Source organism: Motacilla alba, chromosome 27, assembly GCF_015832195.1.
Source record: "Motacilla alba alba isolate MOTALB_02 chromosome 27, Motacilla_alba_V1.0_pri, whole genome shotgun sequence".
Lineage (NCBI taxonomy): Eukaryota > Metazoa > Chordata > Aves > Passeriformes > Motacillidae > Motacilla > Motacilla alba.
In genome coordinates this window covers 3,913,168-3,938,134 of record NC_052042.1, presented here as the reverse complement: position 1 = coordinate 3,938,134, position 24,967 = coordinate 3,913,168, and the positions used below count along the sequence as shown (strand labels likewise).

Below are 24,967 nucleotides of genomic sequence, written 5' to 3'. Positions count from 1 at the left end.
CACTAAGGGGGATCCCTGTGCTGGGAGGAATGTCCCACAGCCCCTGCCAGAGACCCCAGCTCCCACACAGCCCTGCCCTGGCCTCTGTCCCATTCTGCTGCTCTGCCAGAGGATGCTCCTTCTTCCAGTGCCCTTCCTGGCTTGTACAAACTGCCTGTGCCCCAAATCACCTGAATGGCCAAGCGTTCAGCCTGTGGCACAAACCGTCTGCTCAGAAAGACTCAGCTACAAATTCTTCAGTGCCCAATCACAAAGAGCACAAGAGCAGCACGGAGCCTAAACCCAAACAGGCTCAGATCAAGCAAGACTTTTATTAGATATTATTTCACATTATTTAAGTCCCTAGAGGGGGAGTTTTTGTAAGGGCATGGGGTGACAGAACAAGGGGAGAACGGCCTCAAGCTGAAGGAGGGTAGGGTTAGATCAAATACTGGGCAGAAATTGTGTTCTGTGAGGGAGGTGAGGCCCTGGCACAGGGTGCCCAGGGAAGCTACCCATCCCTGGAAATGTCCAAGGCCAGGTTGGACAGGGCTCAGAGCAACCTGGGATAGTGGAAGGTGTCCCTGCCTATGGCACAGTGTGGAACTGGATGAACTTTAAAGTCCATTTCACCCCAAACCATTCTGGGATTCTATGATTCTAAAAAAAAAAAATCCTCTATTCCTTAGATCCTAAATAGACAAAAGAAAAAACAGATCTTAAAATAAAGATTTGGCCTTCACAATTCTTTTAAACAGTCCAAATCTGGGTACTTGCAAACACCTCAGGTGAGCGAGTAATTTTTTTTCAAAAGCAGCAACATTACAGTTTTTAGAAAACTGAAAACATTCGTGGAATAACTAAAAATAAATCCTTATAAATGTTTCAGTGTGCTGCCATCTATCTTCTTAATCCAGCTCTAAATGTGATACCCTGTAAAACAAAGAGCAGGAATGGCCCGTGCTGTGGGAGCTGCAGACAAGCACTTACAACCCATCATCGGCTCAGGAACTCCCCATCTGCATTCCATGAGCAGATCCAATGAATCTGCTTTGCATTGAGCTTTCAAACAGCAGAGCTTTTATCTGCTCACAGGATCACATTAGAAATCTTTATGTGAATGCAGCAGATATTAGTGGGTTGTCAATAAAAACTGAGCGCCATTAAAGCGCTTTAATTCTTTAAATGCCTTTAACTCTCTAATTATATTTGCAAATTGTGCTGCTGAACTGTAAGAAAGTTATAAATTCTCACATGTTGTATCACAACAAATACATTTAGACACTAAAATACAAACAGCTCTGGTGGCAGAGAATCCCTTTTAGGATGATTCCCTCTTGATTAAAAACACAAATCACCAGCTAGCATGTTTCACTCAGAAGCAACATTCAGTCAGGGTTTCTGATGAGTTTGGAGGGTTAAAACCTGTGGCCGACTGCAAGTATTATTATTATTATTATTATTATTATTATCATTATTATCATTATTATCATTATTATCATTATTATTATTATTATTATTACTACTCCTTTTCTTTTTATTCTATCAGCATTGTTTTTCCAAGTCCTGCTACACTTGGCAGGGAGATGTTAACTCTTCCCTCCCCAACCAGTAGCTGACCAGGTACCACTTGGCTCTGCTGCTTTCCTTCCCAGGCACAGGGTGTGTGTTGGGGAACACAGTCCCTGCCAGGCACTGTCCTGCCAACTGCTGAACTGCTGCAGTCTTCAGACTCCTTCTGCCTCTCCCCAAGAAGCCAATTGCTGCCAAGTGGGATTTTTTTTGCCCATAAAATCCAGCTAGGAATTGCCAGCTATCAACTCCAAATTGCCAGCCAGGTTTGCAAGTGTGAAACACGACCATGGAATAGGAATACTCCCGAGTTTCACCATAAAGATAATAACATAATGAATGCTTTTTTGCCAACAGGGTCAGGTAATTTATGGCAGGAACAACATAAAGAAAACCCTGGGAGTGTCACAAGCCCTCCTGTGATACAGAACAGCAGGAAAACACACTTTGCCCATGGATCCTTTCACTGACTTTGCAACCAACTGCTGATTCCTTTTCTTCTGAACAATCCTCAGCCCAGAACAGAATCCATTCAAATATACACTTCTTATAGCATGTTTACTGTTCTAGTGCATCTGTCACTCCGTTCACATCCAGCACTCTACAGAAATTATCCAATTCAAACAGTTTTTGATAATTCTCTGTGTCTGGGACCTTTTCACTGCTTCACACAATTTCTGACTGAAGCCATCATGGACAGAGCTGCTCAGACAGCTGAGAATAAACAGATTATTATGTAATTTCCAGAGTAAGAGAACAAAGGAATGCTATTAAAAAGTACAAGCCCGTAATGTCACAAAGCCAAGTAAGCAAACACTTAAAAACTACACACTCAGGAGAGGAGGTAGTTAAGTAACTCAGACACCAACTAGTGATCCTGCAGTTCCAAATAATTTCTTGCTTATATACCTCTGTTAGGTAATAACCACTGAGTTCTTCTGCAGAAGGCTGTGTTAAAAACAACTGAGGTGTAAAACAGTAAAAAGCTGCACATTCGTCATCTCTCTAACATCCTTCACATCCGTGTTGAAATAGTTCTTTAAAAGAGCTTTTCTTATATTCTGGTAAAGCTATAAGTATATGGCACACATATTTAACTCAATTTTTGAATATCTTAGAGAATGAATGCACCCAAAAAAAGCATAAAATCAAAGCCAGCTGAGTGACTGCCCAAGAGAAGGGCTCCTACCTAAAGCAGGAATTACTGAAACAGGCAAGAAAAAAAAAAGTTTCAATATTGTCAATATTTTCAGGTGTCAGAATTAAGCACCTTCCTGTCACTCTAATACAGAAAACTGCCTATATCAGGAATGAATACTTTCAGCTACAGCAACACACATTGTAGGTGCAATATTTTCCTGTCAGGCTAAAATCCACGAAGAAAAAAAATAAAATTAAAGCTTAAAGATTCGAGGCAGGAACCAGAAAAGCTGCCATCCATGGAAACTTGACTACATAGTCTGAAATCACACCAGAATGTCTGATTCCACAGCAACAAGTTTGAGAAGTATCTTGAGATACCTTGAGCTGAATATGACCCATCCTATATTTGAAAATACTGAACATTAGTACTGAGAAACACCCAAATAAAAGGCTGAACTAAGATTAGTTTTCTATTCATGCGAGAGTAAACAAAGGAACATTTTTCCCCCTCAATCCAAGCAAGCAGGTAAAAATTCACAGCAATTTTGAAAAGCTAATTGAATCTGAAGCCTCTGGACCAAACACAGCACAGGTCACATGTATCCTGATCTCAACAGTTTAATTATATTTTCCCAGAGAAATTAGCAACTTACTCATACTTTTATCAACAGAACATTAATACACAGGCGTTAAACACAATGGCCATCTGTCTCTGAAAACCAAAACTACCCCAATGATCAGAACATGCTGCTCAACCAGTCCTGCTGGAAAGCAAAGGCTCGAAAATGCTCTCATGAATAGGGATTTCCATCTTTAAATGCAGTTATTTTTCTAGTTTTGGCTGTCAGATGCACCAGCTGGTATAAATTGAGTAAGCCGGGATGGTATTCTAAAATCAAATCAGATCACAGTTTAAATTCTTCGCACATATATACATGTTGGAAACAAAATACATACCGACTAAAAATAATCTTGACTTCAGTTCTAACTTGCATAAATTAATTTTTAAGCAAAATGTGTGTTTTAATGATGTCTGTCACGTAACAAATCAAAGATCAGGAAAAGGACAGCATTCTGTAAATTATTGTCACGTAACTATGACTGACCTAATTTTACTGGGGACTAATCCGGAAAAAAAAGTCTCATGTTTCCATCCTGACAAAGAGTTTGTCTTCTTAACCTCATATTCTCTAATTTAAAGTTAAGATTTGAATCATATGTTACCACACATAATGACTGCACTTACACAGTTCATTACACAGGAAAGTAGACCATTGATAAATCAAGAATTCCACAAATAAAACCATACAACATAACACTCCAGTCCAGAATTAGATCCCTCTTGGCTGATTTTCAAAAGTATTAAACAAGCATCCACTCTACCATATTTTAAGTTGGCAACAGTTTCTTCATGATCATCACTCTAAATAACTATGGGAAAGCATCCAGACCTCAATGGAATCATGAAAAAAAATCAGAAAACTGACCATGCTTTGAATTAAGATTTTTTTTTTTTGCTTATCACGTATGCCTTAAAAAAACCCACCCTGTGTGTTAAATCTAGATGACATCCACATTCTGCTCTTCACAACTCAGGCTCCTGCTTTTATACTGCAATTATAAGGAGCTCCCATTTTATTTTCTGCTCATAAATAATTCCAACCTATTCATGAAGGATTGCACTTTTCAGCATCTTAATCATGTTTATCAAAATTTCCAAACTCACCTATTTACCACCTTTTCCCCAGCAATCTGAGGCCAGGAGCTGTTACTGTTTTACAGTACCTGGTGGTCCCCAGCCCTCACCTCTCTCATATTTTCACACTCTAATTACCAGCTTATGTTTAATAACTCTGACAGACAGAGACTGTTAGAGCCATGTAGGAGTTAGTGGTGGTGCCACAGCAGAAAGGAGCAATCAGTAAGTGAAAATCTCGGGTCATGCTACTCTTACCAGCAAATCTGCTCAATGGCTTTAGATGGAGAACAAGTGTGAGTCAGTGTTGATTATTTCTTGACTGGTCTTCATTTCAAGTATTCCAATACTGCAGGCTCCAGAAGGAAAGCAAGCCAGCTCTTTTTGTTGTTTTTTCTTGTTTTCCTTGGTTGTGCATGCTCTTCAATGGCGAGAAACGGACAGGATTTGGGATTTGCCTCAGTGAATGATGACATAAGGTACTGATGATTATCCATGCCTACATTTGCATTCCAAATGCAGGAGGAAATACAGTCCCTCTCCTTCCATCCCTAGGAGGCATTTGATTTCCTCCACAGGAGAGACTATAGATGCAGTTTAAAAAATCAGTTTGTTTTTGTAGTTATGCAACTTTATGGAGTAATCTCACCCATCACTGCCAAAGCTTTATTGAAGCTAAATATGGGGGAGTGGTGAAAAGGCTTTGCCTAAAACCCCAAACCAACACTGCAGTATTCAGCCCTGCTGTGCTATCACTGACTTTGATACACACTTTCTGATACTCCTTGACCTCATCCATGAATCACGCACAGAGCATTTCCTTTCCCAGAATGAAAGAGAACAGTTTCCCCGAGCATGCTGGTGCTGGAGGGACTCAGAAAAGCACTGGAACTGCAGCATCACCACCACCTTGGCTCTCTGTGAAACCAGGGAGAGGACCACGCAGTAAAGCAGGCAGCAGGGGTAGGCCAAAGCAAATTGCACCTCAGGTTTTTCCAGTGCTCCTGTGCCAGCCAGCTGAAGTGACTGAGGCACTTCTGAGCCACAGGCAGGATCCTGAGGCTAATATAATGTTTTGGTTTACAACTGGGATAAGTTAAGAGGGTACTTGATATTTAAAGCCGAATTCCTAAGCCACGGTAATGTAGTTTTCAGGAGTCACATTGAAAGTCACTCAGTCTTGGATTTAGGAAGTGCTCAGCTTACTCCGGCTCTCTCATATGAATGTCTTCTGCCTGCTACTGTTTATCTCCTCAAGGCTTTGTGGACTTTGTTCTTTGATTCCCTTTGTGGACCCCAAACAGCTTGCTTTATGGTTAGCTGATTTCTCCTGCTAAAAACAATCTCACTGGGCTTTCAGTTCTCACTTGCATCAGAGTGAGGAAGCTCAGTTGTTTCTGCCAGAACTGTAACTCTGTATATCTCCGTTTTTGCTGCTGGTTGTGGGATGAAACCATAAACTCCTGATTGTTGTTAGATGAGGAAGGCAGTGTGAAGTGGAGCTCGTGTATACAACACTGAATTCTTTTGAAGCCTGCTATGTGCTGTAATTTCAAATATACTCATACAATGGCTTCATTTATAACTCAAAGTTTAAACACACTGTCTGAAGTAACCCCTTTGGTTACATTCCAAATTCATTGGTCTCAGCCTTAAACAGCAGCCCATTGTCTCCTCTGCTGTAGCTAACATAGCCAAACTGCCTGATTCACCTTTATTAGACTCTGAAACAACGTCTATTAAGAAACAATGGTCTGAAATTTCCTCAGGCAAGTTCTGCAGAAAAACGTTTCTGACACCAAGATGCGTTACAGCAAATGCAGCAATCCCCTGGCTGTATCAGCACCCATGTCAAAAAGGCTTTCTTCTTTAGCAAGAATGAGTCTGAAACATGAAAAACAGTTAAATGTTCAGAATCTCATAGCTAGATCAGATTATCTTACATCTAAATTAAGTATGGATAGCACGTTTTCCAAAGTTTATTGCTTTTAAAGCCAAACGATGCAAACGATGGTGCAGAAACCACTTCAGGATAGTCTTAACACAAATCTAAAAAAAGGCATATTTCCTCAGCTACCAGAGAGACTTTATGCTCTATAAACACGCACAAGGAAAGCCAAGGAGGAAAATCTCTGCTCTCAGCTTTTGGGCTCTTGCTATTAAAGCAATATTCATAATCCCTACTGCCCAGCTGTGTGATACAGTCATTTAACTTGTTAACCTTTAGAGATCACAAGACTCATGAATAAATCCCTCCTTAATACATGATGGAAGCAACTCCCCAGCTCAGCAACACCTCCCAGGAAGTGAGCCAAGGCAAGGAGATGAACACAGATACCAAAGAACACAAGAAAAGTGGCATGACCTCACTTCCAGCAAGGATTTAAAGGGCATCACGCTGAGAGAAAAGCATGGTATACACCATGTACATACATAGATTCCACTTGAAATCTGTGCTTCATGCACTCTTTTCCAACAACTGGTTTTAAAACCCATCTCCTTTCTCTGCTACACAGCTCCTCTGTACTCCATCATTCCTTTTCTACCTAAGCCATGTCCTGTCTCAAGTCTTCCTCAGGTTTAAATATCTTCTGCTAAACAACTGAAACAGAATGGAAGTGACTCTTAGGAAAATTTCTTGGTTTACTTTATTTACAAGTTTGTTTCTGTTACCCAAACCACTGAGCACTACGAAATCCCTCCAGATCAACTGATATAGATCTCAAAAATTCCTGTAAGGTGAAACGATTAAAATACTAAGGGAAAACATAGGAAAGCTGATGACTAAGAAATCATCTCCCTCCTCTATGAAGCCCTGGCAATTAAGATCACAGTAAATGAAGCCTGCAAAAAAAAAAAACCCCGAAACTCTTCCTTCTCCCAGCCAGCTCATTCTGCAGAGCCAACAGCAAGTGTTTGCCTTTGGTTTTCCGGGTATAGGAAGTGCATTTCCTCTGCTGCTCCCTGCTCCTGCAGCCCACGGCGGGAGAGATTCACAGAGCAACAATGACCAGAAAAAGAAACTAAAATAAGAAAATCTCAACTGAGTCAACAGCGAACCTAAAATTACTCCTTCAGTGTCAAGCTAAGGTCTCTCCTGTTAAAAGGTTACTCTGCTCATGAGTGGTTTTTGTATAATAATTATTTTTAATACACTTATACACACAGGCACAAACAGTGTGGTTTCGTTGTAGACCCTATGCTGCTCTATCAAGAAAAACAAGGATTTTTCCACTTCAGATCAAAGAGGATTCCTCCTTTCCAACACAGTTTGAATCATGTATCAGTATGTGACATATAATACACATTCAGGGTTAGTTCTAGGTAATTTGACAGGAGAGAATTAGATTCCCAACTTGAAATCCTTCTTGGAAGTTATTACTGCTACAAAATTACTATAATATGACTACTGCAACAGTTAATTAAAAAGATCTGTCACCACGTTCAGGAAAGAGTTTCCTCACAGGCTGTTTTTGCTATGAACTCCACCTGCTTTAAGTACTCACAGTATATTGGCAGTAAAGTGGAATGCTTAGCTGAATCTATGTAAGCAAAGTTAAAATAACTACACCCCTGAAGTAATTAAAAGAGGAAGATAAGGAATGAATTTCAATATCATTAACAACACCCCCTCTCTTTAACTCTCAATTATATTTGTTTGTATAAAATCATTTGTGGCAGGGCACATTTTATTAGCTTGCTCTAAAACATCTGTAGAAAACTCAGGCAGCAATTAGACAGATGAATGTCTAATACCGAAGAGTAATTTACCCCATTCCCCACTGCCAGCTAAGAAATGCTACTCAGTCCTCTCTAAATGAACTCTTGCTACATTTTTCCAGACTACTGCAGAATATAAATCATGGCTATAAATACACACACATAGAAAAATTTTAAGGACTACATCAAATTGTTAGAAAAAGGGAAACCATATAAAATTCTCTGCTAAAGGTTGCGGTTAACAAGACACCAAGCCCCAAAGACCTTGTTACAAAAACACATAAACAGAATGGTAAATTCAGAAGAACTTGGGGGAAAAAAAGTCATGAAGATTAACCCGCTTCCAATACTCAGCTAATAATTAAAGATATGAAAATCCAGTGAACATGCACTGAGAAGATGCTGCTTGGAGCAAAAAGTGACCTGTAACCTTTACTATGAGGGTGTGTAGAAAAATAATGCTGATTTGCATTCCCATTCAGTCTCAAGCCTGCCTGCCCTGCAGATAAGATAAACGCATCTGTACCACCAGGCAGTTTTCATCAGAAACAAATACACAACTACATTCCTTACAGCTCACTCTCAGCAGCACCCACCCCTTAACCACTGCCCCACACACATAATTAAAAAAACCCTTTTGAAAAGTGCATTAAAAGGCCTTTTCTCATATTTATTTAGAAATAATAATAATAATAAATAATAATTTTTAAAACCTTTGATCCAAGGTGCCATGAAAGGCACCTTGTGTGTGCATTCAAGGAGAAAAAGCAGCTGCATGTTGATCCATCATTGATAGGGAGTCACCCCGAGTGCAGGGACCCGTTCTGCTCAGAAGGATGTTGACTGGCATTTGTAGCACAGGTATAAATGTGTCAAAATCCTGTTTGACTTCTAAATCACTCAACCGAGTCCGTCTTAATCTTCAGATGAGCTTTTGTTCTCTCTAAATGCTCCATTAGGAGATTGGGAGCCTTTTGCACACAAGCTTTGCAAAATACATTATTACTAAGTTCACCACTTTCAGGTTACTCTTCCCACCAGCCTTTACACGCAATTATCTACTCAGGAAACACATTTACAAATTCAGAACCATTTTGTTGCTGCTCTCTCCCTCCATGTTATCTTCACTACCTGAGTTCTCCGATAATTTATTTGCTCATCTTCCTTCACCCTCAGGATGCACAACAGTGAGAAATATAAGCCCTGGTATTTACAGACCTGCAGCTGCAGGAGCTACTCGCAGCAAGGGAGAAGAAAATAACATAACTCTCACACACAGGCAGCTCCTGGGTCATCTTCACAAGCAGGACAGCTCAGGAGGGAAAAGTAACCAGGAATGCTGGAAAAATACAGAGATTGCCATCCCAGAAAAGATTTCCTTTCAGCCTACTGAAAGGCACAGGGCAGAAGCTGGAGCTCCCAGAAAACAGGCTCTCGTAGGACAGGGATGACAACCTGACATCTTTCTGGGAGAGCTCCCAGGATGAAGGACAAGCAGATTGGCTCAGCCCAAGAGCGTTTTGAAGGTGACACTGCAAACAGCAGACACACCACTCAAGGCCTCTCAGTCCTGCACACCAGCACAGACTGGTGCCCTTTGGAAGAAGAACAATTTCTCATCCACTTCCTTCGTTGTCACACACATGGCATTCTCTCGAGGCCAGGTAGAAACACTTTCCCACGGCTGCTTTTAATGGCTTAAAAGTTTGCACGCTGATGGAAAAGTGGGAAAGAGCTTCTCTCTGTGTGATTATTTACTTAAATCCTTCCCGTTACTAACAAGCAGAATGCTAAAACCACCTAAACGTGAGGAGGTGGAAGATTTCATTTCACATAAAGGGTTTAATTCCAGAAGATGTGAGCACGCACGAGCAGAAGGGAAACCCATGGTGTTTGGGCAGCAGGTCCTGCCCAAGGCTCTGCTGCCCACCCACAACTCGCTCTGCACCCAGGGGGACCAGAGATCAATTCCTGGCCCTGCCACCCCGATTCAGCAACGCCACGAAGATAAAACAACAGCAGGATGAGAAGGGGGAGGGAGGAGGAAGAGGAAGAGCACAAATAAAGGAAGGAAAACCAAGCTGATGTTCCTCTAATGAGTAATGCAAAAGCTCGTCATCTGAGATCTATACTGGGTGAAAACAACTTTTGGAGGAAAAAACAAACAAAACACAGTTGAAAAAATACCAGGTTCTTTCTGGAGCTTTCTTACAATATTTCCAGGCTACTCCACATTTTTGCCTATAATATTTCTACATATTATTAGTAAAACACTTCTAGCAAGCTACACACAGATAAAATGCATCTTCTCAAGGAAAATCTAGAATTCCCAGAGGTACACAAGTAACACAGTATGAAATCTGGAGATATCTTTCCTTTATCTAAAAGATAAACAGCTATAAATCTTGCATCTTTCCATCAAATTAGGCACATTAAACATGTAAGTGAAGTGACTGAGATTTTAAGTGGGTTTTTATTTGGAAGAAAATAATAAAATTCAAATTTATTAAGTATTTACACTTTCAATAATTATTTACTGTTTCTGTTTAATATTAAAAAAAAAAAAATCAGATGAAATTCCACTACCACGAGCACTTCAGATAGAACAACTTGACACCAGGAATGGAAACTCAGATTTTTCAAGAGGGCCACCCAGCCAAACCAGCCCCTATACACTGCTCCATCTCATTTTTAATCACATCCTGCACTTTACACCCCAACCAGCCATCCTTTCTTACACATAACATTAATATTTATTCAAATTTTCTTGAAAAACTTATCTAGAAATCGGTCGGTCAACAACTTGTCGTGATTTATGGTTGGGGTTTTTTTTTTTTGGGTTGTTTTTTTTTTTTCCCTGACTATTCACAAAGAGTCTGAGCTCAGAATATGGAATAGCAGGCCTGCTGCCAGCAGACTTCCTGTGCTCCAAGCCTGAAGCATATGGATAAGCTCTTAATACAATACAGAAAGACACTTCTTGAATGTAAGCAGGCAGGATTGCTTTGCACAGAAGTTCAGCACAAGTGTATAGACTACGAGCAAAGTGCCAGCAGATATAAATCTGGGGGTTTATGGTATAGATGGCTGACAGGAGAGGTTTAAGCTGCCCGAATTCCAGAGCTGCACGTCGCAGCCAGCACTCACGTCCGTCAGACACGAGAGCACAGGTGGCAGAATGTGACATCTGAGAAGGGTAAATAAATGCCCACATCCACACTCAGCTCTACTGCATCCACAGCTGAGCAGGTAATCCTTAACAGCACAAGATTATTCTGAATATTACATTACTCTCAAACTGAGGAAAACCAACCCAGAAGAAGATGACATGAAGATGGACTCATCACTTGGAAGCTTTGCATGGTTCCTCAGCTTCCAGATAATGATGAACAGCTAAATAAGCTTATGTTACATGATTTACTCTTCCTTTAAAGATTGTTTTATCCAAACTTGGAAAGGTTTCTTTGTTTGCCTCCATTTACGAAGAATGTTTATTTGCACCTGATTTTTAGTGGTTATGCTGGAGTAAAAAACCTCGACTACACAAAAAGACACGGACGTGTCACCAGTAAAGGTGACAGCCAGCTCCTTGTAGGGCCTGATCTGCTTTTTCAGCTGCCTGTCCGTGAGGACAAAAGCAATGCAAAAGTTTATTATAATGGCTTTCTTAGTGAAAATTTTAATTGTAACCAAGCAACATTAGAGAACACACAGTATACAGTAACATACAAGCCATACCATGGATTTGGTTTAGGTGAGTGCTGAAACTTGCCACAAAAAATTAACTAATTAAGGTGACTATTTCAAAATGGAATATCTGACTTAAACTGCATTTCTTAATAGAAACAATTTGATAAACACATTAAACAACTACATGCACACGCTTACAAAATAGCATTTGTTAACTCACCAAAAGAATCTGCACACGTATCCACCAATTCCAACTCAGATTTCTACCCCCAAAGGTCCAAACTACAGTAACACAACGTGGAAAACTGACTCAGTGCAAGCACTAGGGGTGTATTCAGTAGGCTTGGACAGAATCTTTATTGACCAGATTTGGTAAACTGAGCTTCTGGACATTTACAAGAGGCAGAAGCAGTTAAAAAAAAAAAAAAAAAAAAAAAACTAAAACAAACCAAACCAAAACAACAACAAAACCACCACACAAAGAAATCAGCAAAATCAGAGTCCAAAGCAAAGCTTAGACATGTTATGAGGATTCCTGCAGCTCCAGCTGGGCAGGGGCTGGGAAGATCCCAGCAAAGTCCCTGTGCTGAGACAATGCACACTGCTGGGAAAGCAGCTACATCTGCCCAGAAAATCTGATGAAGACCAAAGCTCTCTGTGAAAGCCTGCCTGTGTCTGTGCAGAAATTTTCTCCACACTGATCTAAAGTGTTGACAGAGTCTGAGCAAGTCTACAACAAGAACCCAGGTCTGAAAAAGGGCACAAATTCACAACTCCCCCTAAATTTCCCTTGCTCTGTGTACATGCAAATGATATTTTTCAATTTTCACTTCGTTTAACAGCGCTTTGTGCTGCTCCTGTTCTTCTGTACTTATAGCGCTGACCATTTTTATTCAGAATAAACGCTGAGAAATTAACTTGCTCATACTCCAAGCTTCTAATTTTTTCAAGACCGATTTGAATCTAATCCTTTCTTCCTATCCCTGCAGCATCCTGAAAGCCAATGCCATGCACAGGTTTTACCAGTACACTCTCAATTCCTCCATCCAGGTTACTAAGCAACCTGGTAACCAGCTCTGCAGCCACTGCACAGCACTTCTGATTATGTCACATTCAACTTTTCAAACAAAAATACCACAGACCACCATACTGAAGTGATTCCAAAAGCAAGATTGAGAGTTTTCCACCGTGTTACAAAGTTCCTCTTATTTTAGAGCAGCAATTTGTTCAAGACTAGAGCCAAAGACTGAGATCTTCAGGCCACACTGGGTAAAGTCTAAATCAAATCAACAGACCACTCCATTATATAGCCTTTAAAAAAAATTTCCCAGTTTCATGGATTCATCAAGTTGAGGCTTACATAATACAAAAAAAAAAGCCAATTTTTTTTAGTGCCTCAGAGCTGGTCTAGCAGGCATCACAGCCATACTCGTCTGACTTACTCCCCTGACACCTTCTCTCAAATGCCAGCAACTAAAACCCCAGCAGAGCCCCCCACGACTGAAAATACTTCTCAAGTTGGCAAAAATAAATACTTGCATCTCTTTCTCTTTGAAAACGTACACTGATTTAGAATGACACCATTTGGCCTGTGATCACAACTTGTAACTGGCAAGAACTCCCACTGTTATTACTTTTTGGGATAACTGCTGCCCACACAGTGCCAGATGGTCCTTTCCACCTCTGCTGAGGAGGTGGAGCAGCACTGCCTGCTGTCAGCATTACAGCTTCTTCATTTTCCCTAAATCAAGACAGAGATGACATTACCAGAATGAAGAGAAAGCAGGTGGGCACTTGTAGCTCCATTACCGTTTCAGCCTTCAAAGAACAACAGTCCTTTCTTTCGTGGTGCATGTTACACTAAATCCCCACTCCAAGACAAGAAAACAAGGGATGTCATGGCCCCCATGCAGGTATTAAGCAAAGGCTGGTGCCAGTGAAAAGCTGCTCAGAAAGATTTCAATCAAGCACAGATGTTCTGACTGTGAAGCTGGGTATCTCATTCTAACAACTGTGTGAAGCAGCAGGAAGCTGAGTTGGGGTCTTCTAATCAAACCTTACACTGAAAATTAAATAGGAAAATCATTTGAGTAAGAGGAGAAAAAGCCATTAAGTAAGAAAATGGGGAATTTCTCCCTCAATAAAATATAAATTATCTATTAAACTAAGATTATGTGGAACTGCAAAAGCTTCTGGGAAAGATAATCAGCATTAGACTCCAACTTATACAGAAACTTATAGATGAAGCAGCACACAGCTACACACACAGAATACCTGCCACAACCCAGATCATTCTGCAAATATCCTTAAAAATAAAGTCACCTGAAGAACACCAGAGCCTGCAAGCTGGGATGAACCAGCAAAATCTGCAGACACAAGCATTTATACTGATCCTCCAATCACTATCCACTTGCATCTGCACCTCTTCACAGGCTCAGTTTAACAACTCTCATAAAAGTTACACACACACACATCCTTTTGTCTCTCTTCTCCAAGCATCACTGATTTCTAAACATCTATCCTCACTATTTTCCTTTGGTTTTCCCTCTCTCAGAACCCTTCCATATTCTGTACCAGAAAATCCCTGAAGGATAGAAAGTTGTTTATCTGTTTGCCTGCTAAACTGCCCTTTGCTAAAGACTTTCCTCTAGAGCACTTGCAGGAGCAGCCTGGCTAAGCCCATTCCAATTATCTACTCAGTCACTGACCCCTTCTGCTCCCAAATCTTCTTCTGCTCAGACACTGAGCAGAGTGTCTGAGGCAAGACAGGGAACCAGCAATGTGCCTGCTCTGAAGGAGCCTGGAGAAGCAGGAGTGGCACAGGGGTCTAAAGCCTGAAAATACAACACTTCTTGACCAATTTCAAATTCCAAGCACCCTAAATAAGTAAATGAATAAATGCTGCCATGCCCCTGTCCTGGTGAGCTACAGAACACAGGCCTTCCCTACCTCTCAGCATTAAAAACACAGAAGTCATTTCTACAAAAGCACTTTGTACCTTTCTCTTCTCATTACCTGGCCTCCTCACACTACTATCTGGAACATTAAGGGCACCTGGCTATCAAAAATAATTTCTAGACAGAGAATAATCCTACACAAGACAACGGAAAATACGGCAAAAGGGAAAATCATTTGTTATAAAGAGGTAAATAAAAGGAGCAGCCACAGGGATTTGCACGCTTCACTGTTCAGCACACTCTGGTTGCACATTGTTCCTTCACTTTCTTCTGTTTCTTCACTAAAAATGCCAGCTTTGGGAGAGCCAACCCAAGAAGCCAAAAAAGCAGAAGCTCATTTTTATTCATGGAAAAAGCTGCACCAGAATCTCCCGTGCCAGACTGGTGGGACAAAAGAGGACTGTTAACTCCACTTGACCAGCTCTACCAGTGAGCAATTTCAGGGCAAGAACACCAGAAGGAAGGCAGTAAAATGTGATTATTCTTTTCACCTTACACCCAGACATCTGGTTCAGCACAGCTGAGAAACCAGCAGCTTTCAGCAGGAATCACCAGCTGGATGATGGACAGGGCAGGCAAAACCTCCTCAAAGAGCAATAAAAGATAAGCTCTGTTTTCTTTGGTGTTGCTTCTCTAAATAATAAAGCCAATAAGCAATATTCCATCTAACAAATGCAGAAAGAATCTAAATCCTCCAACATTTATACCCCCCCAGATACAGAACCAGGGATCAATTCACATTTATTTCTCTCCAGTGTCTTCTCCCAGTTTTCCTTGTATTTTCTCCTTGACTTCATTGGAAACAGTATTTCATAACTCAGCCAGGGGCAGCCCTTTGGAATTGCTAAGCATGGCAACAGAGCCCATCTATTATATATTATTACCAATATTTAAGAAAACTGTTCAAACACTGACCACAAGATCCAACTCAATGAGCTTCACACTCCACAACTCAAGGACAGAAAATTCACCTCCAGGGAAGTCTGGGTTACCAACAAGGTGACTGGCAGGAACAGCAGAGACCGTAATTATTTCCACATTAAAGACATTATGACACTTTCAAGAATATAAGTTAATGCTTTTCAGCCTATTAGAGGCAATGCACAACTGCTTTCTGAACCACCAACACTACAAATGTTCCAACTCCCCTTCTGAAAGATATTATACTCTGTCTTTAATTTTGGGATTTTTCACATGCACTGATGGTTTCTCTGTTCCGTATGCCTCATCAAGGTTCTCATCCAAACTAGGAAGGAAACACAGATTTTTAGGAAAGACACCTGAAGAGAACACAAAAAAGAAGGAAACCATTTATACCCATATACAAGCCTTACTCATTAAGGCATACAAAAAATATAAATTGCAGCAGAGGTGTTTCCTACTGATTGCTTTGTAAAAGCACTTGGCTTGAATGATCTGAATACAGAAAAACAGCAGCAATCTGTCAAATATTATTGTACCTGCCATGGAAATTGTACAGGCATGAAGGGGAAAATCAAAGAAATACCCAAAAGACTTAGAAAGAAAGTAAGTAAACAAGAAGCTCCCCCGCATAAAACAAAAATTAACCGTCTCTTTTCTCACACTTCTTAATTAATAACAAATACTCAATATGACTTGTACTGCAAATAACATTTCACCTAGCCAAAATACTTTTTTCATTAATGAGATCATTACAAATCTTAAATTTGAGATCACTACGATTCAACCACAATTAGCAATTACAGCTGATGTAAGTAAAAATAAGACAACTGAGTATTCACCCATTAAGTGAGGAACTCAGAGAAAAGTGATGCATTTACCCTATTCATTGTTGTTTGGGAATTTTTCCACAACTGTCAAGCTATTCTAAATTTTAATCCTAAAAATATTCCCTGCAGATGAGGGTAAAAGATGCAGTTCAACTAGTCAGCTGAATTTCATTAGTGGTGTGATATGAGCTTCAGCTATTACACACTGGAAATGTGCAAATCTGATCTCTGAAAACCAAGTCAGCTAATTCCAATGGCAGAAAACCAGAACACACGGAAATCTGGACGTAAAGACAAATAACTCCAAATGACGAGCAGACCTCTGCTTGTCTCACATGCAACCTACTCTAAAAGAAATTATCACAAATTTACGAACTAAAAACTCAAGGAAGGAGCGGCAAGGAGGCTTGGCTGCGTTCTTCCAAGCTCTGGGAAGGCTGGGCTAATGGCAGACACACTTTTGGTATTTGCAAACGCTTGCAGCACAGCGAGGAACAAACACAGCTTTCAGCCCGCTCCGCTTTGATCGGCGCAGTAAGGTCACAAATGCTCATCAGATGACTTTTAGTAACTTCTGAGAAATGGGGCACCATGAATAGAACTGCTTGTGGTGCAAGAAAGGATCATTCATCTAGCCCAGGTCCTCCACTCCGGACATACCACTCGATTCTTTCTCATTAAGGACAAGTGAACAACTAACGAGCAACAAGTTGCTCCAAGACTCTGAAATGACGTCTCTGAAAGATCTCTCACAACAAATCCCTCCACGGCCAGACAGCAAAATTAACAGCGAGCCTGCCCTCACCCTGCAGAGCTCCCAGCCTGCTCAGGAAGATGCTCCTTCGGTCACAAATATGTTCTTCTCATAAAGGACAAATAAATAACAAACACTGGTAAGAGCTGAAATGTCAACATGCATGATTCATTGCTCTCTTCATTAATGATGCCAGCTCGAGAGACAGCGCCACTCTCCCAGATCACTTCCCTGCCATTAGCTCACACAACATCACTCCTCAGCAGCAGCAGGGCTCCAGCAGCGTGCAGAGACCTGCCCATATAGGAATAGTAACATGAACTCACCAGGATCCTGTATGTTCCTCAAGTATCTGCATGTGCCTCTGCCAAATTGGCTCTTAAGGATTCCTACCTCAGGTTACTTCTTCAGTAAAGCTAAATAATAATCCTCACCTTTACAATGCAACAGGATGGATGGGAGAGGAAGGGCGGGGAAAAAAAAAGAAAAAGCTACTCAAATTTAAAGTTCAAAAAAAGCAATATTTTTTAGAAAATAAGCCCTACACTCAGAGCAGGAAACAACTCTGCCAAAGTGTTATCAAAATTACTGAGGAAGCAAAACTTAGACCAAAGTTTGCTTTATGCAGAATATATAGAAGCCCAACTATTACATACATTTTATAAAAGCCATTAATAAGTAATGATTCCTTCAAAACCAAATAATGATGCAACATGGCACAAACCCAAAGCTGAGTCAAATAAGCACATGGTACTTTTTATGTTTTATCATTACTAATTAATGTTTTCTTACAGAGTATTTTTCAAGATAGAGTTTCTCATGCCACAGCATAAATTCTGTTATTTGATGAATTTTTGAAAGATAGGGAACAAATGCTACCCAGGAAGAAAGCCAGGCTGCTCAGGGGACTCAACAGATTCTTCAAAGATTTCTCTTCCTGAGGAGCTGAAACACCACGGTCCCATTACCACAGCACCCAGAACATGCAGCATTTTTATTCACAACCTACTAAACTAACTTCTGCTCTCTCCTCAGAATCCCACAGGCAATTCCACCCTAAATTCCTCTCCAGCATCCTTGTTAAACTAGATCCTTTCATCACAGGCTGCTGAAGTAGAAACCTGAGGAACCCAGGGATGGGACAGCTTCACAAGGGGTAACTCCAAAGCTGAGCTCTAAATTCCCAGTTTCTCCCTTTCTAACACAAGCCCACAAAACAAGTGCTATTTCCTCTAAGTCATGTAGAGCTTGCATTTAAAGTAATTACTTTTTAAATTAATGTAAAACAAACAACTGCATTCTAGCCCCATACAATAATGGGACTGGAACCATTCTAAGGAACATAACTAAAATTTGGTTTTTTCCCAAGCTCATAAAATCCAGCTGGCAAATAAACCAGAGACAAATGACCCGGTTCACTGGATCAAGTATTTCCAGGTGCAGTGAGCTCCAAACACTGATTTATCTCTGGTGAGTGCAACAGCAAGTGCTCCACCTTCAAGTTAAAATGAAGGTGCCATTCTGGGTTGGCTGGAGCTGATTTTCTTTGCAGTAGCTCACACAGGGCCATGTTTTGGTCGAAGATTTGAACTACAAGAGTCAAAAACAACCAGTGGGCCCAGTTCTGTTAGCACTGATGACCACAATAACCTCCCAAAGCCCTGAGTGGCAATGTCACCACGTCCTGTGTCACCACAGAGCCTCACGTGTCCTGTGGATGCTGAGAGAATTCCTAGAGGTGGGCACACATTTATCACATTGGAAACAAAGCAAAGACAAAACAACCTGAAATTACTGATCAGGCTGACTGCAAGGGTTATAACCAACGAGGTAACAAAGGCTGCAGGACTATGAGGATTTGTGGAGCACTAAACATAAACCACTCGCTTTCTGTACCCCAAAAGGTGCCATTTTAAGGCTTTGTGCAATACTCCAGACACAAGTTCCACACTGGCATCAACCATTGAGAGATAAGGATGAACCCAGCCACTCTGTTTCCCACTCCTGCGTCCTCCTCCTGCCACTTGCAGGCTCCCCGCAGGTGAAGTTCAGTTTGTCCATCCAGCAAGAAATGAACTCCACGAAATAAAACAGCTGTCATTCACGTAACAGCTGCTCAAAAGTACAAGGCAGCACACGACAGAGCGTCCACAGCACTGAGGGTGGGAGAACAGGAGACTGATTCATTCTTAAAATCTACCTAACCTCACCAAGGAACAACACTCAAAGCCACTTGCTCGTCTGGATGTCAAAGGAAATTACCTTGTCAAAGGAAATAACCATTGTGCTCTAAAGCAAATTCATCCTCAAAAGTTGAAAGGATCAATGTTTATACATCAAAGAGACAAGAACCAAGGATTTTGCTTTTGAAAAAATTCAAAGCAAAAGATTTTTTTTTAATAGTGCAAAATATGGGATTACAGGTGTTACCAGGCTCTCAGCTGATCTCATGTTTAACCACCTCTAGAAAAGGCAAACCTTGATAAAATTCTAAGAAAGGACATAATCCTTCTCTTTTTCTAATGAGAAAAACCATGCACAAATTTGGGAGAATCACAGGTCCATCTTTTTATTTTTAATGTACCAAGGGGTTGTTCTAGTTTTCTGGCTTCCCTCTTATTGCTTTTCTTTTGCAGTCTAACAAAAAAAGTAAGATAAACTACTATGAATTTTAACAAGCATCCTGAAATTAAACAAAATACAAGACTATAAACTAATGAATACACAGTATATATAACTTAGATGTGTCACAAGCAGGCCTGGCATCAAAGTGTTCTTCTGGAATTATATATAAACTCACACCTGCAAAACTCAAGAGTAAACAGTGCATAGTGCTGTGCATGACACATATTTGGGCCTTAAACCATTTGCATTTATGGTCATTAATATTGATAAGTGAGAATTTGCAAGCAGGAAGTCGGGGATGCTTGGCTGTAATGTATTAAAAAATTCATCTTGCGAAAATTCCCTGCACATAACAGGTATGCTCGTGGATTTCTCAACATTAACATACGTATCACTGGTATTCCTAAAGGTTTCGCTGAAAGTAAATCTAGTGTACGCAACCTGAAATTTAAAACAACCCAGAAGCTCACACACAGGATCATGGGAAAACCACTGGAAAAGACAGAAAGATGAGAACAAGAGAGGAATTGCTACAAGGCAATCAATACTGATAAGGAGTTTATTTTATAAAATTATATTAGTCATCCAGTTACCCTGAATATGTAAGCAGTAATTCACACGGTAATTACAAGCCTACATTGCAGGCCAGTATGCTCTAATACTCCATGGCCACGGCAGAGATCCAGACAGGATACGACCCTGCCACGCCAACGAAATTGGGGTAAATTTGGAGTACACAGTCTATCCCTGTGGAGGATGCCCTTAGGATGAATCACTACAGAAAAGAAGCGCAACTCTAAGTAGTTTGTTTATTTTCTTAGAAGCCCAAGAGTCACAAAAGCCACAGACCTCAAACTGGCTAAGATAGTCTTTGCCTAAGCATTACCGCTCTCCTTCCACCAACAGTTTGTTTGCAGAGTCAAAAAATGAGATTTTAATTATGGCAAATGGCAATATATTGTATTTTCTTCATTCAACCACAGGTCTATCATGCATTTCCTAGGTAAAAATTCCTCCACACCAACTGCCCATAATCTAAGGTGTCTCTCGCCACACAGTAAAAAGCCTCATGTGACTGTACCCAGCAAATCCTCTTCAAAACATTCTCACCAAAAGGCACTTATTACACCAGCTCCTTTTTCCTTTTTAACTCACACCTTAGGAACGGATGCTCCCGGGTGCAGGTTTCGAAAATAAGTTCTGAAGATGAAATAAGGAAAATAAACAACACCCAACCTTCAGCATTTTGCAGGAATCATTCCACACTCCAGCCTGAGCAATGCTGCTGGCAGGGTCTCCTGGCCATGGTGCTCTCCACTGCACACTTGCAGCATTTCTTCTTCTCCTCCCAACCCAACATTGATTTGCCTTCGCTCCTACACCGCAGCTACGTTGCACTCCCCGGCAGCGCTAATTAGCCTCCATCATTTATTTAAGTTCGCCAGCTATTTCATTTCCCTTGCACTATTTCCACCTTGATAAAAGCCTAAAACCCACACTGCTCCATCATTGTCTAAGCCAGCTCGCCGACACCAGCTCCGGAACTTCCCAACACCAACGGCGATGAGAATCTGCCTTTTCCTTCCAAAACACCCATCTGAGCGCCGTCTGCCTCATCATCTCGCATTGCTTTTTTGCATTTTAGCCCCCACCGACCAACCCACGCCTGTAACGGAGAGATCCAGCGTGTGTCATTAGACTCCACACGCCTTACTCACCCCTCGGAGGGCGCCGAGGGAGGGGGTTTAACCCTCGCGGTGCCCGCAGCAGCAGCGGGGGCGAGGCCGGTGTGCGCCCGCATCACGTGCGCGGTACCTGCGGCACCTCCCGCTACACACCGTGCGGGAAAAACGGCCTCGCCACAGCCTCCGCCGGGCCCGAGGGGACGGATCGGCGTTCCGCAGGGCGGAACGAACACCGATCACCGGCCCCTGCCCGCCGCTTTCTTTTGGAACGAAACCGTCGGTTTCCTTTTGAACGAAAATAGTCAATTTCTCATTGAAGAAACAGAATTTTGGGGAACTCGCCGCTCGCGCCGACCCCGCCTTTCCCGGCGCTCGCCGCCGCATCCCAATAGAACCAGCGAGGCACCGACAGCGCCGGCTTCCCCTGCCCGGGAACGGCGGGGAGGAGCCCCCGGCCCCAGCCCCGTTGTTGCGGTCCCCTCGGCCCCGTCCCCCGCCCGCGGGAGGGGCGTGGCGGGGATCGCGATCTCCCCCCCACCCCCCTCACGACCGCCGGGCGTTGCCCTCTCCCGGTGTGTGCCCGTCGTGTCCCACCCTCGTCTGCGGCCGAGGGGGTTCACTCGCGCCCGGCGCCGTGCCGGCCCTTACCTGGCGCGGGAGGCTCCCGGCGGCCCCTCACAGAGCGCGGCTGCGCCTCCCTCTCACCGCATCGCCGGGAGCCGCCGCCGCCGCGGCGAGCGCGCGCCCGAATGGGAGGGGACGGGGGGCGGCCGGGCTCGCCCCTCCCCGGCGGCTCCTTCACCGCCCGCTACAGCGCCCCCTCCGCCCGCTCGCCCGCGCCCGCCGCGGCCTCCTCGGGGAGCCGCCGCTCCTCCCCTGCCGCTTGTCCTCTTCCCTTCCCCGCTTCCTTCGCTCCGAGCTCGCCGCCGTCTCACGGGAGCCCGCGGAGGGCGGGGAAGGGAAGCGGCGCACGGGCGCGCGCGCTCCCGGGGCTCCCTGCCCGCCGCCCCCCATGAGCGCACGGAGGGGCGCGGCCAAGCGCGGATTCGTGACGAGGGCACGGTTATACAAAACAGGCGCGCCACGCTGCTCCAGAGCGCTGCGCTGCTGGGGGGTCCGCGCTGCGCGCATTGCCTTTCCTGCTTTTCCTTCCTCTCCTTCCTCTCCCCACCCCTTCCTCTCCGGCCGTACCTGGCGCGGCTGCGGAAGGCGGCGGGGGATGCGCCTCGCTGACACCCTGCCGCCTGCACTCAGCCCCGGCCGGGAGCGGGGAGCAGCGCCCGCGCCCGGCCAGCGACTGAAACTTTGGGGGCGGGCGGGGGCCGGGCAGCGGCGGCGGCTGGTGCGGGGCGGGATCCGCCGGGGAGCGGGGAACGCGGCCGTGCCCGTGGCCGTGCCTGTGGCCGTGCCACGGGATGTGCCCAGGCCATGTGCGCTCGCAGCCCGATCGTACCCTGGGTTGCCTCCCCCACCCCGTGTGGGCAGCAGGTCCCCTCTGCCCCGCTCTGGTGACACCCCAGCTGCAGAGCTGCCTCCAGCCCTGGGGTCCCAGGAAGGACATGGCCTTGTTGGAGGGAGTCCAGAGGAGGCACCAAGATGATGAGAGGGGTGGAGCAGCTCTGCTCTGGGGAAAGGCTGAGAGAATTGGGATTGTCCAGCCTGGGTGACCTAATTGTCCCTTCCGCTACCTGAAGGCAGCCTCCCAGAAAGATGGAGATATTTACAAGGGCCTGGGGTGACAGGACGAGGGGGAATGGCTTCAAACTGGATGGTCTTCAAGGCCCCATCCAACCCAACCCATTGTATGATTCTGTGAGCTGCAGGGAGGGTCGCCCACAAGGGAGGGAGCAGGAAACACTTTCCAGGGCAGCTCCACGGGCCAGGAACAGGTCTCTGGCAGCTCCAGGCTCTGTCAGGACCTGCGCAGGGCCAAGGCACCAAAGCCACCTCTGAGAGTTGAACCTGTTCCTGCAGGTACTGCTCGGCCAGGGCTGCCCGAGGGATGTTTGGGCGCTGACACGTCATGATGGGGTGGAACACGATGACCCTGCGTGCTCCTCCAGGTACCTCTGCATGTGTGACAGCACCCTCACTGACTTCCACTGCTTCTTCTTAACAAATGAGACTTCTGAGAATAATACCTGGAAACCAAAATGTTTTACTGATCCTCACATACAATTGAAGACCAGAGGCACAAGGAGCACACAGGAAATGCTGTATTACCTGTTAGTGCTAATATAAACATTTATTTAATTACCTAAATAGTGTAAGGTAGCCACTGAAACCAGCGATCCAATCAGCATCTTGGCATTGCTTAATTGTTCATGTGAATGAAATGCAACTGACAGAAATTTGGAGTTCTTGTCAAACTGAAAAACATTATTTTTGCACAATAAAAAGATATGGTAAACAGAATATTGGGTTTTCACTGGCTATTCCCCTTTAAGAAAACTAATATTTATGTCTTAAGTCAACAAAATAATCTTTTTAGTCCAGTACAAAATGTTCCCTTTAATTAAATTATCTCCACTCCCTTGGGATGGATGCCTCATTAAACCTCCTGGGTGCAGATTGCTTGCCTCCATCTCACCCTGGAATGGTTAAGAGCTTTACATCACATCTGCCCACAGTGCCAAATTAATCACCAAATAAATGAAGCAACAGGGTAATCTTCAGTTGTGAGTCAAGAAAATGACTTGTACAAGAAATAAACTGCAACAGAAAGAATCCTACCTAGGAGGTGTTAATGAAACCCTGAGAGTGCTCTGGTTTGGGTTTTATGCATATTTGTAGCAGAACTGATGGACATGACGCCAAGGTTCTGGAATGAAGCTGGGATCAGAGTGAATGAACTTGTCATCCACCTTATCTGTCAGTGCAGTCGCTGGGGTTTGCCTTCACAGGAGAGCAGCATCACAGGAAACGGTACAACAAGCACTTAAACAACAAATTGCAGTCGGGAAATCCTCCAGGAATGTTTTCCTCTAAATCTATACCCTCCTGCCTCCCTTGGTCCCTATGGCAATAGTACTGCTTTCCTCAGCATCCCATCCTCGTTGCTTTTGAAGTCCACAGAGGACAGTGACAGGAACTGGTGACAGTGTGGCTGGGTGGCTTGTGCCGCTCCAGAGCCTTTTGTGGCACTTCTTCCCTGAAAGAAGGTGATGTGATAGACCAAACCCCTCTGTACACAAACAGGGACACTAGAAGGAGTTTAAGCCGGAATAATTTGGGCCACCACTGGAACCTTTCAGCTCATGCCTAGAGCATTTTTTTATCATGAATATCTGTTGTGTAACAGCAGTTACTTTGCAGCTAATTTTTTTAAGGTAAATCATATTTGAACAGAATCAAAAATAAGCAGGAGCTAAAATATCTGCAGTGCTGGGGCTGTG

General features: G+C 43.3%; 1 protein-coding gene across 11 annotated transcripts in view; it reads right to left on the bottom strand.

Moving 5' to 3' along the window:
• TANC2 (tetratricopeptide repeat, ankyrin repeat and coiled-coil containing 2) overlaps positions 1-22,817 on the bottom strand; it is a 157,589-nt gene extending 134,772 nt beyond the window's left edge. For 5 of the 11 annotated variants that reach the window (XM_038163438.1, XM_038163443.1, XM_038163437.1 and 2 more), the window contains exon 1: positions 22,221-22,726. The gene's annotated coding sequence lies outside the window, so the exon portion shown is untranslated. Of the gene's footprint in view, positions 1-21,605; positions 22,040-22,220; positions 22,727-22,763 lie in introns of those variants that run through there. The other 6 variants (XM_038163433.1, XM_038163436.1, XM_038163439.1 and 3 more) reach the window with 3 other exon arrangements.
• Between the last annotated feature and the right edge of the window lie 2,150 nt (positions 22,818-24,967).